General features: G+C 40.3%; 1 long non-coding RNA gene across 4 annotated transcripts; it reads left to right on the top strand.

Annotated features, from left to right (window-relative positions):
- The first annotated feature begins 286 nt into the window (after window positions 1–286).
- Window positions 287–16,950, top strand: LOC131239476 (uncharacterized). 4 transcript variants are annotated; one of them, XR_009168241.1, is made up of 5 exons: window positions 287–970; window positions 6,988–7,047; window positions 12,269–12,374; window positions 16,094–16,299; window positions 16,577–16,950. It is a non-coding gene; the product is annotated as an uncharacterized LOC131239476 (long non-coding RNA). The 4 variants fall into 4 exon arrangements; XR_009168242.1 differs by having other exon boundaries at window positions 6,983–7,047; XR_009168240.1 differs by lacking the exons at window positions 287–970; window positions 6,988–7,047 and adding an exon at window positions 7,055–11,979 and having other exon boundaries at window positions 12,020–12,374.
- The last annotated feature ends 546 nt before the right edge of the window (window positions 16,951–17,496 follow it).

Raw genomic sequence — 17,496 nt, 5'->3', positions numbered from 1 at the left:
AAATAAAAAACTTGATACACAGGCGCGCAGATATTGTACATGTTTGCGTACGTTAGATCAAATTAAGCCGATTAAATTGTAGAATTCACTGTAGATAAGTAACAGCCCCATTGGTTGAATAGTCATAACCTTTGATTGTTGGATTGGACCGTTGGATTTTTTTATTTCAAAATTAACCGTCCATAAATGTCCACCATTCCAATAGTCAGTAAACAAAAAAGGGTGTAGTTTTCGGTTCATGACCCTTCTAAATTGGGACCCATAATCTGGAAGTTTTAATATTGTACGCAACCTATGCAATTTCTAACTACCTGCGTATTATTCTTCACACTCCGGCAGAGTATCGAAGCTTTTCTCCTTCTTGTAATTTGCGTTGATCTCACGAGAAATCTACGTGACTCTTCTTCGAGGATCTGATCTTCTTCCACAGCTCAACCCAAGCTCAAGCTCAGAGTACCACCATCTTCAGTACTCCCGCAACTACCTTACACTCCGCTCTACCCTTCTCACCATACTCTTCCGCAAGAATGTCTGTGTTTTGTCCACCCTTATGGATGTTGCTCGCAAGCTATTCGATAAAATAACCGAGAGAGAGCTGTTCGATAGTCTCTTCCATCTCTACGGACATCTTCACTGCAGTGATTCTTCGCAGGCATTTATGAAGATCTACTGGGACTTCGTGGGCCCATCGCCGACGTGTTCGATGAAATGCCTGACAGAGATGTCTTTCTCTGGCTGCCACGGTCGACTGATAGAGATGAACGGTTTTGAAAGGGAAATGACACACAAGTTCGTAGAAGAAGAGCTGCTTTGGTTCTCGAAACTTGAAAGCATGCAAACACAGCACTGCGATTGCATGCTTTGCAGGACGGAGCAGTTAGAGGCGGTACTCGTATTTTACTTGGAAGGCTGACAAAGTCTCTTTCTTGGGGACGTGGCATGTTGTCGACGAGCAGGATCGGGATCTTAGGTAATTCCGAGCTTTGCTTTTTTATTATTTATTCTGAATGTGCTTAAGGAACCTATTGGATTGAATTTTACCTAGTATATTTCATATTTATTTAATTTTGGCAATTGATACATATGCTTGTTTGTTACTGATCATTTTATTTTTTTAATTATTTCGGTAATTCATATATTTCTATCTGTAGATCTATCTACCAAACAGACAATCATTTCAAACACCTAGTTATGATTCTATTGAGAGGAATGATTTACTATTAGTATATCACTTGATTTTTGGAATATGGTATTTGTATGAGTCCTTGATAGAGTGAAATGGCGGAACAGGATTTGTGTAGCCAAACCTAGTTAGTTGGGATAAGGCGTAGATGATGATGATGTTGATGATATCACTTGATACTTTTGATTTTATCAAACTAGGTAGGAAGACTTTCAAAGTATTATTCCATCATTGCAACTTGTCTCTTAGTTTTTCAAGTGAAAATATTAAATCTGTGGTATAAATTAGTTTTGTTGCATTGATCCAAGAATTTTATGAAAGATGCTGAAGTAAATAGGTAGCTACTACACCATATCTCTTTCTTCACGCTCTATACTTGCAATTTAAAATGTGTGCCTAGATGTGCTGTCGTGAGCTAAAAAAATTGGGCATTTGGGTAGTTAACATTTAAGAATATATAGTTATATACGCTTGACATCTATGCTTTTGGAACTTCTTGTTTATATGCAAATGCATAAGTAGGGAACCTCCGGTCATTTAGTGGGGCCAACCTTTGGACTGGCTGAATGTTCTTTGGACTGGCTGAATGTTGTAAACACATGACACCTTAGTACTTTTGCACTAGTTGGACCATAACTTTGCAGTCCAAATAGTTCCCTGTGAGAACTTCAAGAAGCTTTTAACTTTCAAAATTTCAAAAAAAAAAAAAGGGGGTGATTCTTTACTACCGCTTTTTGCTGCCAAAAGAAATAAATTTGAAGGTGGAAAATCCAAAAATGGAAGGTGGTCTTGGGGTGGGTAGGGTACGAGAGAAAAACTGGGATTTTCTTGGTAAATTGTGATGGAGATTCAGAGAAGAGCTGGAAGCTTTGTGGAGAGATGTTATTTTCTGAGAATATGGAGGTTTTGGGGGCATGGAGAGTGGTTTCTTGGGTTTTCTTCAGGTAGTGTGGGTTTGAATGCATGGAAAGCCATTAGCCTAATTAGGAGGTCTGACTGCGTGGGTTAGTCAATCTCGAACAAAGTAACTTGTTTGAGGAAGGGACTTGTTATATCGTTGGTTGCAGAAGTAGTGATTGCTCCACGGAAAGATGTGTGGATCTCGGGGATGCCTAGTTAGAAAATGCTTGCCCTTCCCCTTTATCTTTAGCAATTAATAAAGAGTTAAGGTAGGGGAATGCAATGAGTTCATTGGGGATCCATCATCTGGAATGTGGTTCCTTGAAAATTTTAAGCGATGAAGAAACAAGGGTGCCTGTCTTCAATCAAAGTCTTCTCGCTTCTCTGTGGTCGGCGTCCAACGCTAAGTGGGTTTCGCTTGATGCCTCAGGATCTTCGGGGGGCATCCTAGTTGCTTGGAAAGCTTCTAAATGGGACCTCCAATCGGTCTTTAAAAGATCTTTCTCTATCTCGGTTATCCTGCAAGATAAGTCATCTAACTTTGTCTGCCTTCTATCTGTTGTGTATGGCCCTTCTGTTGAATTTGGTAGCCCTACTTTTTGGGATGAATTAACCCTTGTTAGACATTCCTTCTCAGGCCCCTATTGTGTGATTGGTGACTTCAACGTCGTCCGTTTCGCAAACGAACACTCCCGGCCTAGAAGGGTGTCTCCAGCTATGAATCGTTTCTCCTCTTGGATTCAATCTCAGGGGCTTGTCGATTTGCCGCTTCTGGGAGCCAAGTACACTTGGTCAAATGGTCGTAGATCCCCCATCTAATCTAGGCTGGACAGGTTCCTCGTCTCCCCGGATTGGCTGGAGGCCTTTACCTCTATCCTTCAGACGGTGCTGCCTCGAACTACATCGGACCTTTGCCCTCTGCTACTCATCCTGGCGGAGGATAATTGGGGCCCAAAACCCTTCTGCATCAATTCTTCATGGTTCAGTAAAGAAGGTTTTAGGGAGAAGATCTCAGCTTGGTGGTCCTCTTTTCAGGTCGAAGGTTTTGCGGGACACAGGCTGATATGTAAATTAAGATTACTCAAGTTGAAGATCAAGGAATGGTTCTACGAGGAATCTCGTATGAAAGAAGCCGAAACGGAAGCCCTCCATTCAGAGCTACAACAAATTGATAATAGTCTGAACGACACTCACATCCCCGATGAAGTTTTGAGTAGGCGTATCCTAATTATTCAAGCTCTGTCGGTCGCTGCTCTTCAAGAAGAGGTTTCCTGGAAAATCAAATCTAAGGCTAGATGGATTGCTGAGGGAGACAAAAATACAAAATACTTCCATAGCATAGCCAGTATGCATGCTCGATCTAAGGCTATTGTCAGTATTTGCGACAATGGTGTTTGGATCGATGATAAACAGGCCATCGCCGACCTCGCAATCAACCACTTCAAACGTCTGCTTACTGCTGAATCTTGAGACGGACCGCGCCTGGACAACATCCAATTCAGTAGCTTGCAGACTGTAGAGGCGGCCCTTCTCGAAGCTGACTTTTCTATTGATGAAATCAAGGAGGCGGTTGACTCTTTCGGCGGTGACAAATCTCCCAGTCCAGACGGCTTCCCCATCATCTTCTTCCAAACTTTTTGGGACCTCGTCTGCCAGGATGTCCTTCTCTTCTTCCAGGAATTCCATTCACGAGGCCTTCTATCCAAGGGCCGAGGTGCTTCCTTTATTGCCCTCATCCCTAAGGTCTTGGGTGCGAGCTCTTTCGCCGACTTCAGACCAATCAGTCTGATCGGAGGCCCCTACAAAATCCTCGCCAAAGTGATTTCAGCTCGTCTCTCCAAGGTTATTGGGAACCCGATTTCTATTAATCAGAACGCGTTCATTAAAGGCAGACAAATCACTGATTGTGCCTTGATAGCCAACGAGATCCTCCATTCATACCGGACATCCTCCAGACAAGGTTTTTTTTGCAAATTGGACATCGCTAAGGCCTATGATCACGTTGACTGGTCCTTTCTTCAATATATGCTTACTCGGATGGGATTCGGGGTTCAATGGAGAAACTGGATTCAAGCCTGTGTCAGTTCCGCTCATTTTTCTGTCATGTTGAACGGATCCCCCAAAGGCTTCTTCAAGAGCACCAGAGGCCTTCGTTAGGGAGACCCCTCGTCCCCTTTCCTCTTCCTTATTATCGGAGAAGCTTTCTCCAAAATGATGATTAAAGGTCAGGAAGAAGGTATCTTAAAAGGTCTTGCTATGCCTGGGCTACCTCTTCCCATCACCCATATTCAATTCGTTGATGATACTCTCATATTCTCTGAAGCCTCTTTCCCTTTCATATCCAACTTGCGCACAACTCTCTTCTGCTTTGAAGTGGTTTCCGGTCTTCGTATTAATATGGCAAAATCTAAATTATTTGGGATCAACGTCCAGCCAGGGAGTTCCCTGTTTGAATGGGTTTTTCTCAAGGAGGGAAGAATTGATGCCTTGGGTGAGGATAGAAAGTGTTGGAAGTGGACAGCAAGTGGAAGCTTCTCCCTAAATCTCTTCTAGCTAAAATTTGTATCCTAGAAATCCTTTATATCCATCGACCAAAACGTGGAAAGCCCATGTTCCTCCGAGGATTCAAGCGTTCGTGTGGATCACCATTGAGAATAAAATCCTAGCCTTTGACAATTTTAGGGAGGGGGACATGGTGATGCCCAATGTGTTTTATGTATAGAAATGGTGAAGAATCAATGGATCATTCGTTTATTCACTGCTGGTCTGTGAGGGTCATTTGTTTGCGATGTTTGATGTTCAGTTGGTCTGAGAAATCAGGTTTTTATGTGATTGCAGGATGTTTGACGGTCCCTTTTTTGGTTCATGAAAGAATCTTTGTAACCTAGTCACATTTGCAGTTTTCTATGGCACTTGGAAAGGGAGGAATTTGATGGAAAATACTCACCTCTTGTCTCTCTTAAAGGTTCAATGGCTGATATGGAATTTGGGTGGGCTATTGTGCTTTTGGAATTTATAGAGAATCCTATGGCTATGTTGCAAAGGGATTGGAAGTCAATTGTATTTAGGTGACCTTCCTTTTATGGAACTGGCCTTGGACATCTTAGCCTGAGTCTTTTTGTGTTGTTTTGTTTTGCTTTTTGATGTGGGTTATTTGAGGTGCAGTGATGACAGGATCACCTTCTGCTTGCAATCTCGCTCTTGAAGTCTTGTTTTTGGGCTCTTTTAATAATTGGTCACTTTCTCAGAAAAAAGGGTTGCACCATGTCTTTTATATTGGCTGTTTATATAGAACACTAGATGCACTGGTTCAAAAACTCTCTCTCTCTCTCTCTCTCTCTCTCTCTCTCTCTCTCTCTCTCTCTCTCTCTCTCTCGTTTCCTTATTTCCGTTTATGCTTGTATGACATCATTGTGATTTCTTTTTCTTCCTGGTGTTTTCTTTGTACACTCTATCTAGTTTGACTTTTTCCAGTTTAGGCTAGTCAATAGGTAGGAGATAATACAAATCACAACATTCAAGTCATTGAGACAAATCCACACTTGGTCATTATGGAATTTCTAACTTTTAGTAGTGTTGTTGAAACCATTATTTTGTCTCGAAGTAAATTTCATGCTTACTGGTAGTGTAGGCAATCCAAACGTGCCTAAGGCAGATAAGCGGTCCCAGTTGTTTATTGCTCTCGCTTAACCATTTAAGGGATTTGTCCTCCTCGCTGTCTAGTGGTAGAAGATTAACCCATCAGGTTCGTTCTTGGCAAATCATATTATAGATTGCTTCACGGTTGTTCTTCTTCCATCTCTCTTTTCTGAGGGTCTTATTTGGAGCTTCAGGGGTTTGCCTAGAGTGAGTTTTTTTTTTTTTTTTTTGGTTTTTGTTTTTGCATGGCTTGTGGCTAAGAACAAGATCCTTCCTATCGATTATTTGAGAAAGAGGGGGATGCTAACTCACATCTGTATTACGTGCCTTAGAAGGGCTGAATTAGCAGATCATCTCTTCATCCATTATGAGGTTGCTATGAACATTTGGTCTGATCTCCTAAACCTCTTTGGAATGAGCTGGGTGATGACTAGCTTGATTAATGATTGTTTTGTTGCTTGGAATGGGGAAAAGTTCAGCAAGAAGAAAAAGGGGCTATGGTGTCTTCCCTAGTGGCAATCTTGTGGTCTATTTGGACAGTGAAAAATCTTTTTTTTTTTTTTAATTATTTTTATTATATATATTTTTTAATTTTCTATTTTTTTTTAAAAAAATTTATTTTTAAAATTTTTTTAACAATAGATCTACTACCCCGAGATGTTTTTGCCGAGGTCTAAGGGCTAGGTTTTCTCTTGGGCAGAGGGTCTCAAATTATTTAAGAAGGAAGACCTCTCAGGTAGCTGGGCTTTAGTGTTGTAATCTAGTGGTTTGCAGGTTGGGCTGGTATCTTCCCATCCCCTTTCTACCCCCCTCTTTAGTGTTTCATTTTGTTCACGTCAATAATTTTTTATTTTTTTTGTTACTGTTCAAAAAAAGGATGTTTTATCATTGGTAAGTATGATATATTGGTCAACTTCCACCCCCCCCCCCCCCATAGTCACAGTATTTTGGTCATGCCATGAATTTGAAGGGTTCTAATGAATCCTGGGGACAATCTAGTTATGTTGTGAGGAGATGATATGCTCCTAAGTCATAAGTGTGGAAAGTATCAAGATATATGGTGGCTGAAGTCTGTGAGATTCTAGAAACTGGAATGTCATTATTTGAAGCTTTCATGACATATATTTAGGGATATCAGGGGATGCTAAGCATTCGAATGTTAGCTTTAGCCTTAACTTATGTTTAGATGAAATACACTTTCTTTAAGCCAGCTTCAATAGTCGCGTCCATTTGTATTTAAAAGTCATCTTCCTTTTCTAGTGCAGGGTGTTGATTTCAAGTTCGTTGATGCTCTTGCATTCCGGAAACAAAAATTCTCACAAGAGGTAAGTATATTATACTGCAAACTTCAATCTATATCGTCTCATTAACCATTATTCAAATTTCTCATGTCATTCTCTGCCTAGAAGTTTAAGCAAATGCGATGATCTTCCTGTGGGTGTGGCTAACAGTGGGGTGTGTACTAACATGCTAACCCAAAAAATAAAATAAAAAATGGGATGATCTCCCCATTTCTTCTACACTTGTTTGAACTTCAATTCTATCATATGATGGACCCAACACTAGATGGAGTAGTGCTAGGTATCTGTAGGTGGGGCACTATTGTTCCTTGAACACACACTTGTGTACAATTCACAAAAATAATGTCACCTAAAATTCAATTCCCAGTTTTTTCTTTCCCTTATCATTGTTTGTGGGTGTGAATGGGAGAGAGAGGTATTGGTATTGGGTTCTCAACATTTATTATTGTACTAGAATTGCATGTACTGAAGTTCTACGATTTTTTTTTTGCCATGTTGGTACACAATACATGTTTTGTATTGCCATGCAGTTTCTACATATTGGGCTGGTACATATGTAAATGTGAGTTGCTATGTACGACCTATATCAGTTTTTTTTTTTTTTTTTCCCCAAGAAAGCTTTGCTTTGAGGATAGGAGGAAAGGAAAAGGTGAGAACTGTAGAATTTTAGTTTGGAAAGGGTTATTGGATGTTGCTAGAAGTTCACTTTGGAGCTTAGGCCTTTTAATTGATGGTCTGAGTAGTTCACCTGCAAGAGAGTGCCTATTGGCTATTGCTACATCAGATTTCTACATGAAGTTCGTCACCATTGAGTGTCATAGCCATCAAACCTTCATGAAAGTTCTATATATAAGAGCAGTGTTAAGCTAGGAGACTATAATAAAGCTACTCTATAACCTGTCAACCGATAATTTCAAAACATATTCTACTCGTCAGAATGTCTGGTGTGAAATTTATCAAACACCTTACTTTAACGTCCTAAAGCTAAAGCATGTCATGAATGATGAAACTGTTCCTGCTAAAATCAAAATCTTCCAGAAGCAGATGTAAGTATAAAGTTACTGGAACAAGGGTTTGCATGTTGAGTGGGTAAAACTGATTTCATTTGAACAGACTTTTCTAAATGAATTTTAACCAGGGATTAGCACAATGGCTAGGATAATTTTCTTGGCTAATGCAAGTAATGTGAAGCTTTTAACTCTGACAGAATTGAGTTGCTTTGAATGGTTCTCAAGTCCTGAGTCAGAAAAACACCTTATTAGTCATTGGAAACCTTGCTTTTTTAATTTTATTTTTCTATATCTATGTAATAAATTATTCAAATTGATTTCTGAATAATTCCTTTTAACTAAAAGACACAATATCTTCTATCAAGGATTCAAGGGGGAAACCAATGCCTCAAGCTACCCTACAATTAACTGTGCAAAGACGTAGCCAAGCCTGGCTGTGGGTACTGGACAGGATCTTCTGATGTACAGCTGCCACCTGTTGGCATCTCTGTTTCCTTTGCAGTGACCAGCCAGTTAGTCAGGCATACCCTCTATCTGGGTCTGATCAGATCATACGTGAACCAATTCCTACCCAATTAAAAAGTTGTCAAGCTTGAGACCACCCCATTAAGCAATTTCTACACAGAGAGAAATCATTTGGTAAGTATTTCCTTGAGCATGACATTTAATGTTTGTGGGTGCTTTGTGCTTAGCGGTTTGCCAGGAAACTTCTACTCCATGTCCTTTGCTTGCTTATCCTTTGGCACATGCATGTGGTGTTGGGCTGAGGGTCAGTAATGGGTGGAACCATGTTGGCACATGAGCAGAATTAATGTGAGCATCTGTCATGACTGGTTCCAAGAGCCAGTTAAAAGAGGAAGGTTGATATCTAATGGAGAACCAGTTGTAAAACTTTTGCAAATCTACCATTTAAAAGCCGACCCCAAACTGTTGGGAGAAATGTAAGATGATGACAATGACGATTATGATATTAATGGTACGAAAATGCACACACACACACAGACACACACAACGTGTATACAACAGTATGCCTTATTACTACTATGGTCTGGGCCATGCCCAACTTGACCTGACCCAATAGACAAATGAACTTGATTTGAGCCTAGTTTGAATAGTAATTGATCTTAAACTTTTGGACCCATCCCCAGCCTGGTGGGCCTAAGAATCTAGACCCAAGACTGATAGTGACATGCCAAGCCTGAATACCTGATGGGCTGGCCCAAACCATTGACACCCTCATAGAAATGTCTCAACTTTGATTAATAAGCATCCTTTTAACAGTATTTGTCATCTTCTTTTTGATAGGATTAGTAGAATAAATGTTGGGTTAGTTTGGTTGTTTTGCTTATTAGGGGAGGTTATTTTTGTGGAGTTTGTTTTGCCTCTGTCCCGAATCAGGATCCAGCATGTTTCACCACCCATCATTGCTCACATGCTGAGATGGTCTGACAATTTGAACTGTCCATATTATTGTTACTCCCATAAATAAGATATTGTCCCATAATCCTGCACCAATGATGATTCTGAACTTTGGTTTTTAGAGTTGATGGGAGTCGTTGAAGATTTTCTTTTCACTGTTCTAAATTCATCTACAGATAGTGATGTTCACAATCATCCATTCAGCTTAATTTTCATAAGAGCATGTATATCATATTGTCCACAACATGGACAGTTCCAATCATCCGACCACTCAGAACGTGGGTCCCATGGGTGGCGGCACCTGCTGGTCCTGGATCATGATAGAGACAAAAGGAACTCATTTTTATGTTGCGCCTCTAATCAAACACACAGTCATGTGTGCATGGATTTGTCATGTGCAGATTTTGGTCGTGTTGCTTGTCCTCATTTTTTTAAACAACAATAATATTATAACTCAGGGGCCGAAGCAAGCATTTGTGTTGCTTGTCCTCATTCCCACAGTTATGTCTCTTTGGTACTACTTTTTAATATGTTAAAGACATTTTTTCAAACAAATTAAACAGATGTTCGCATTCATTGGATTTTGGGTATAGCATGCATTTGTGCAATGGTTTTGAATATGTACATAATCTGCGAGTCTCCTGCTCGTTAGATGAGCTGGTAGAGACAATGTAATGTGTGTGAGTGATCCAAGGTTCAATCCCTGGTAGTGTTACCTTTAAAAAATATATACATAATCTGTGACTTTTCCATTATCTATTCCATTGATTTGTGACCAAAGATGAGGCAGATTTGGACATCCATGGAGGGTCTTGAAACTACCTCCCTTTTTTATTGCTTCAAACTGGTTTCTTTTTTATTCTTGAGATGACTAGGATGCAATTCAAGTCCGATAGATCATTTGTATTTTATAAAACAATCATTCACTCTTTCAGTTTTCTGTGAATTCTACGAAAATATCCTGAAACATTGTCTTCACACTAGGATTGATGATGGAGAAATTTCCTTGCAAATAGAATATTATTTCAAACATATCGAGCAAGTTGCAGTCTTAATCCTTGCAAAACTAGAATCTTCTCACATTCTCCAAACAGGGAACAGTTCCCTTGTTCCAAACTAAACTGCCTCATTTGAGGATAAGTTCATTTCGAATGCAAAACTGAAAAGGAACATCTCGATCATGATCATTTATTGGGCTCTTGTAAGGCCTGAATTCCATGGTTGCTCTTTTTTGTCCTCTCGGGGGATTGGGATGGCGACTTTGGAGACCCCAACCAATGGTTTTGATGTAGCAGGGGTTCTGTTTTTTAGCTATCTCAATATTGGTGTTGCACTTTTGTTTTGATCTGGTGATGAGAGTGTCGCTCCTGTGGTGTGATGTGTGTTTGTGTGTGTGCGCGTTTTTTTTTTTTCCAAATTTTTGGGTTAATGAAATTTAGTTATCTTTCAAAAGAAGAAGAAGAAGAAAGAAAGAAAGAAGAAGAAAACAATAAACTGCATCATGCCCTACCAATAGTTTCTCTGACTCAATTGTTGGTGGTGTGATTCATTTATCATTTGTGGTCATATATGCTCCTTACTCTGCTTGTAGATCACAGAAGTGCTGTAGTTATTTGCATGAGGAATTTAATAGGCAATTTGCCAAAAAAGTGTGAACGTCATACACGTTTTCACCATCAGGGCCCATCATAGTCATTCCCTGGGTCAAAATCAGAACGATCTACTCATCAGGTTCTCCAATGTGTATGAGAAAATGGATGGTTAGAAAATAAGATGACTAGTGATTTTTATATTTCAATGTAGATTTGCAGCTCACCTCATGAGTAGACCTGGATTTTTGGATAAGACGTGTTACCGGTGAATGATCTTGTAAGATCACTAAATTTTACTAAAGAAGAGATGGCAAGCGACAACTAGGGAAGCAGAAATGAGGAGTAAATCATGAGTTACCTCTTGTTACTCTCTCTTTTGCAAGTGAATCAGCTATTTTGTTTGCACCCCTTATGTTATTAGAGATACTATTCACAGTTGAATAGAGAACTCTAATTCCCAAAATGGCAAAATTTAATTTCCACAAATTGTAGTTGGATCTATTTAGCTTTCAGGAGAATGTGGAATTCTCACCCCTTTCACCTATTGTCTTCTTTTCTTGATAAGTAACACATTCAAACTTCTACTAAAACAATTAGGCTGTGGTTTGAGAAATCTACTCCCCAGGCACCCAAACTTTTGACATGAGAAATGGTTCCAAGATATTACAAACACTGTCTCTGATACTGCTTGTTGAGTCATGTAGCTTAGAGCTATCTAACTCTCACAATCAAAATCGTCGCCATCATAGCCATCACGACCTTGACTAGCTATTACGTGGCTTTACGGTCCCGTTTCACCTATCATCAAGATTTGAAAGAGGAATCCTCATGATTTCCTAGAAAAAGTTCAACTGGTTGTCTACCTGGGTTGGGGCTGTCTGGCACATCACTACCCATCGGAATTTGATTCTCAGTATGTATCTGTGTGTGTGTGTGTGTGTGTGTGTGTGTGTGTGTGTGTATCTTCTTGTGGAGGCATTGCAATTCCTGTTCATGCTTCCAGAGGCATTGGACATGCACACAAAAGGATACACACATGTGCATGCACACCCAAGCAGTTAGACACCACAATTCAAACTAATCTATTTACTAAATCTGAGTTCATCTGGATATTTGGAGATGCACCAGTTCTTGTCTCTCATATCTGTACATTGGTTCTAAATCATTTTGTTTTTAGTTTCCCACATTCCTTTTGTTGTGCAAATCTAACAAAGCCATTTTCAGCGTGAGTGCACCTAGACATTTGAAGCGACTCATACCCTCCTCATGACACACTAGGATCAACCATCCAAACCAGTACTTCAGTGAAAGACAAAAACTACAGTTGAAGGTATGCATGTAATTTTCAGAAAAAGAGATTGGCAGTCTAGTGAGGCCTTGCCATTGGACGAAGGGCATGTGGTCCACTTCTAAAGGAGGAATTATATGATCCTTGCCTTGAGGATATGCATAACATACTCTGCTCAGCAGTTTATACTAGCAGGGCATTTTTTTTTCAATGGGACAACCCTAATCCTTTCACTGGCAGCAAATAGACAATTAAGTAAGGAAATACAGTGATGGTCCATGTTCAACTGACAAGAGACTAAAGATTGGATGGCTAGGATACTCCAATCTGGAAGAGTTTTGAGGATGGTCCATCCACAGCGAGTTTCATCAGATCAATGATTAGGATCACTAAAACCACGGGCCCCATGAATACGAACTGAATGACTGAGGATACTATGCATATACTCAAGGAAAACATCATATAATTCCTTCCTGAAAATTGATAGGACCCTCATGCTTAGGTAGGTCTTTATTTCAGTTGCCAATAGGAGGCCATAAAAGGTGAAAACTGTGTCCTAGGTCATTCATCTTGTGGGCTTTGCAGGCAAGGGGCAATGGATCAAATAATTCCAGCCAGCTGATCAGTCGACCTTTTGCTGTTGCATATAGGGCTGGCAGTAGGCAGGCCTGGGCCAGTCAAAATCAATACTTCTATTAGGCCTGGTCCATTGATTTCAAAATCTGGCCTGAACCAGGCCCAGCCCACCTGTTGCTGGGCCTAGCTGCATATGGACTGCTGCCTATGTCTTTCTTCTTAACTGTCCATTTGCAGGCCAATTCTCACATGGCTAGAATTGTCCAATCGGTAGATTTTGTCAAAAAGTGCTGATCCATGGTGGGGCCCACCAGATGAATGGTCTGGAATCTGGATTATTGGAAGCCAAGTGTAGGTGTAGTTATTATGCACCAAGTGTTGTATATTTACCCTGGAATAAATATTCAATCCAGCTAGCCAGAAAACCAATCCTTCTGGGTTTTTTCTTTAATATTGGTTGTAAGATAAGAATTTTGCTAAGCCCGCATACATGTACAAGTCCGCGAATGCACACACCACCACATATGCCAGCGTGGAGAGAGGCAAGATATCCAATCCATCCATCATGTGGACCTCATCGTGTAGATGCTACTGCCCAAAGATAACGGCGGTCCACTCAGAAGGTGTGCCATGATATTACAAATGGATGCATTAGAAAACTTTGGACCTTTTCTCCACCACTGTATATTTTGTTCAGTTAATTGCAGCCCATATGACTAGTGGACCAACCTGATTCTTGGGATAAGGAATCTACATAGTGGTATCCTTCCGACGGATGGCTGGATATTGCACCTGCGGTGCTGTGTGCATTAACTGACTTGTACACACGCGCAGGCTTAACAAGGCTCGTAAAATAATGTGGAATCATTTGATGGGGCTGGGAACATTACATTTTAATGTGTATGATGGGGATGTTTATGTTTACGGGCCCATGCTTGAGCCTTGTTTTGATTAAAAACTGGACTGGTCACTAAACATTTGGTTCCTTGTAATTCAACCAATGTAGTTGGTTTATAGGCCCACACGAGGTTTGAATTAAAATAATAATAATAATTAAATGCATAATACTCATCATAATGCTGTTACAGTGAGAACGTCACTCTCCGTTGTTATGTAATAAAAAAAGAATGCCTTTTAAACAGCAGCCATTATCTTATGACCACCATGTACGGAAGCTATTTTTTTTAATCATAACTGAATTATGTTATGGATTATAATGCTATTTTCAGTTAGAAAATGCACATTGTTTTCTATGGCCGGACATTTTCCATTTCCCCCCCTTTTTTTCCATTTCATAATGGCTGTTACCATTATATGATGGCACTGTTATGAAGTCATCACCATCTTAAAATCTTGGTCCCACGTTAAGTTGGCCAGCCACTTTCAGTAGAGTTGTTGGTGGTCTGTGCTTGAGCAATGGTCTACTTGAGTTGGGCCTGTTCATTTGCAGGTCCTAAAACTAAAGTGCTTGACTGTAGGCCTAAAAAAATCAGGCACAGCCTTGCCCTGGACTGCTAAAAACATGCTTAGGCTCCAGCTTGGGTTGGCCCTCAACTGAAGATGTTCTCAAATCCGGTCCTTGTCCATGCTGTAAATTTTTTGTGGTCGAAAATCACACTCAGTTGTGGTCCATGGGCCTAGAAGTGAGTCCCCTATCAAGTCCAACCAGTTGGACCACAGGTTATGGTCCACCCAGTGGATAACTTCCAACCTGTTAAGTGCTTGTGACATCCAATCCTCCTAATAGGTTGGCCCCACGATGAGGATCACCTAGTGCAAAAATCAGCTCTATCCACTTATCAAGTGAGTCACACCATAGAAAACAGTGTATAACCATTGATAAATAGAAAAATACAAGTGTGGTCCACTTGATCAATGGATGGGGCTGATTTTTGCACCAAGTGTTCCTCATTGTGGGGCCAATCTATTGAATGGATTGCATGTCCAGGCGGAAATAGAATCTTAAATCGCGCACCCAGCTCATTGACAGCTCTACACTTCTATTTGCACACGGCAACAATATTGAGATTTAATGCTTTAGAAATGGGAGGGCCCGTCTGACCTGGTTGATTGGACTGGATGGGCCCATTGCAAGTTTGGTCCAGGTCTTTCTATACTTGACTGACTTCGTCAATGAGAAAAGCACACTCCGAGCCAAAAGTGAAAGAGGAAGACAAAAGAGAGACTATCAAAACATTTGAGTCATGAATTCTGTCAAAGGTTAATTTCATATGTAAGAATTTCCAAAGGATAAAATTCCTTTACTACTATAAATTAAGCTACAGCTGGAGTGGGGTTCACCTGTGTGGAGAGTCATGCGAGCCTGTGTCCCACCATTGTGAGACGTGGGCACAAATGTAGTGAGCATTTCAAAATTTGAATTTCAGTCCTTTGCCTTCTTTCTTTTTCAAGGTTTATGTATGTAAAAGAGATGAATAGAATACGGTACGCTGGTGATTTACCTATACTATACATTTGTACTACACTGTACCATACATATACTATATCTGTAATAGTGGTTCAGATGTTTAGCAGAGTCTGAAATTTTGAAGTTCTTTGCCTTTTTTTTTCTCTTTTTTATGGTGTACGCACGTAAAAGAGATGAATAGCATACAGTGCACCTGAGATGGACCTATACTTTACATTTGCACTACATTGTACCAAGGTATTCCGTAATGGTAACAGTGACCCTAATGGCCACCATCATTACCTTTACGATACAGGTTATAATAGCCATTACGGCCACTGTAACAGCTGTTACCGTCTCTCTCTCTTTATTTTTATTTTTTTATAAATTGAAAAAAAAAACTCGAAAAATCTGTATCAGCCTCGTAATGGACCATTACAGCCTTTATGGGGGCGTAATGGGCCATTACAAGGGCTGTAACGGCCTTTACAGGTCTTTTTTTTTTTCCGAACAGCCGTTACGGCCATTATGACCTTGTACAGTGTAACAGTTGCTACCAACATCTTTACATAATGGCCGTTACAGCACACCATGCATTGTACTAATACTACTTGCAATGCAAATGTGTAGCGTAGGTACATCTCAGGTGTACTGTACATTAATCATCTCTTTTACATCTCAGGTGTACTGTACACTAATCATCTCTTTTACATCTCAGGTGTACTGTACACCTGGTGCCTATGCAATCTTCTGCCTCTCAATTAAATTCTCTTTTCAGCCATATTGGAGGAACGACGTCCAATAGCTTGAGTGTGGCGTACACCATGCGAAGAGGAATGCAGACAGGATTCGCTTGCCTGGAATTTGAGGTTTTCTGCATCTTAAATGTGCCGACACTACATGTGCACTAGATCCAGGATTTTTCAGAATGCGGGGTCCGCCACCAACATGCCCTGGCACGAAAATAGGCTGGTCATTCACCAGGTAAATGGTATACCACATCTTTACATTGAATATGGACCACTAGACGACCTATGTTTTTTAGCCATCCATCTCTCACATATGGGGCTCTCATAATTTGGGTCTGTGCATTTTCAAAGTGGGCCATCCCTGATGAATTGCACATGTATGTTCTGCAAAGGAAAACCCACGATCCAAAATGAGAGATTCCTATTTACTAGGACTCTGTAAAGTGTATAGATGCCATGAGAGTTTGTATTCACTGTGGTAGACAGCTTTCTCATTTGTATTCTTTTTTCAGGTTCTGTGAAGCTGGTTATGCCTGCAGCTGTCTTTCATGGAGATTGTTATCTGATGCCATTTGCAGCATTCCTCTTTAAAGAAACAGCTAGAGGAAAACATGGATAGTTGGTGGGATCATATGAGGTGGGCCACTTTCTGGAAGTGGCTATTGGTGGAACCCCCAAAGTGTGCAAATCCACATCAGCATCCATTCACTTCAGTGATTCTGATTCCAATAGTGGTGGGTCCCACCCTTAGTGGATTTACATTATTAACTGATATCCCTTAAATCTATTAGATTCTAAATGGCATTGGTGTTGTTGGATCGTCTTATTTTTCTATTATATTCGAATTTTCTAACTCTGATCCAAGTGCTTCACGTGTATTGTCATCCATCTAGCGCGGTCCGCCTGCTTTTCGGTTGTATTTAATAAATGAACTTTCTTTTAAGAGAAATAGGAAGGGTGTGAAATACTTATGGTGGAGCATGCAGGAAGCTTTATTGGACATCTAGTGGGACCCACTGGCTGGATGATGAACACCCAAAAATCTCAATTGGGGGTGGCTTACAAATAGATTGTTTTGAAAGAATTGGGTTGAAATGATTCACCATTTAACAGGAAAAAGGTCCACCTGTTGGAGTTTAGGATCATTGGATTTGCAGTTTTCAGAACGGTGGCCCACCCATGGTGGATCACACTAGATGAATGGTCTATTGAGCTGCCATGCCGTGCTATGCTTCAAGTTAAATTCAATTTCAACCGTTAGATCTTATCTAACCATGCAAACGAAACAATCATACCAAACTTAGGTTGCTGGCACAATAGGATTCTTGTACTGCTCAGGACAGTCTTCTTTAGTTCTCTGGAGGCTATCTACATTGGCTAGATTGTGATGGGTGACCATCACTTTTAAAATAGCGTTGACTCTTCTCTTCAC

Source organism: Magnolia sinica, chromosome 3 (assembly GCF_029962835.1).
Source record: "Magnolia sinica isolate HGM2019 chromosome 3, MsV1, whole genome shotgun sequence".
Taxonomy (NCBI): domain Eukaryota; kingdom Viridiplantae; phylum Streptophyta; class Magnoliopsida; order Magnoliales; family Magnoliaceae; genus Magnolia; species Magnolia sinica.
This window is presented reverse-complemented; position numbering and strand designations above follow the sequence as displayed.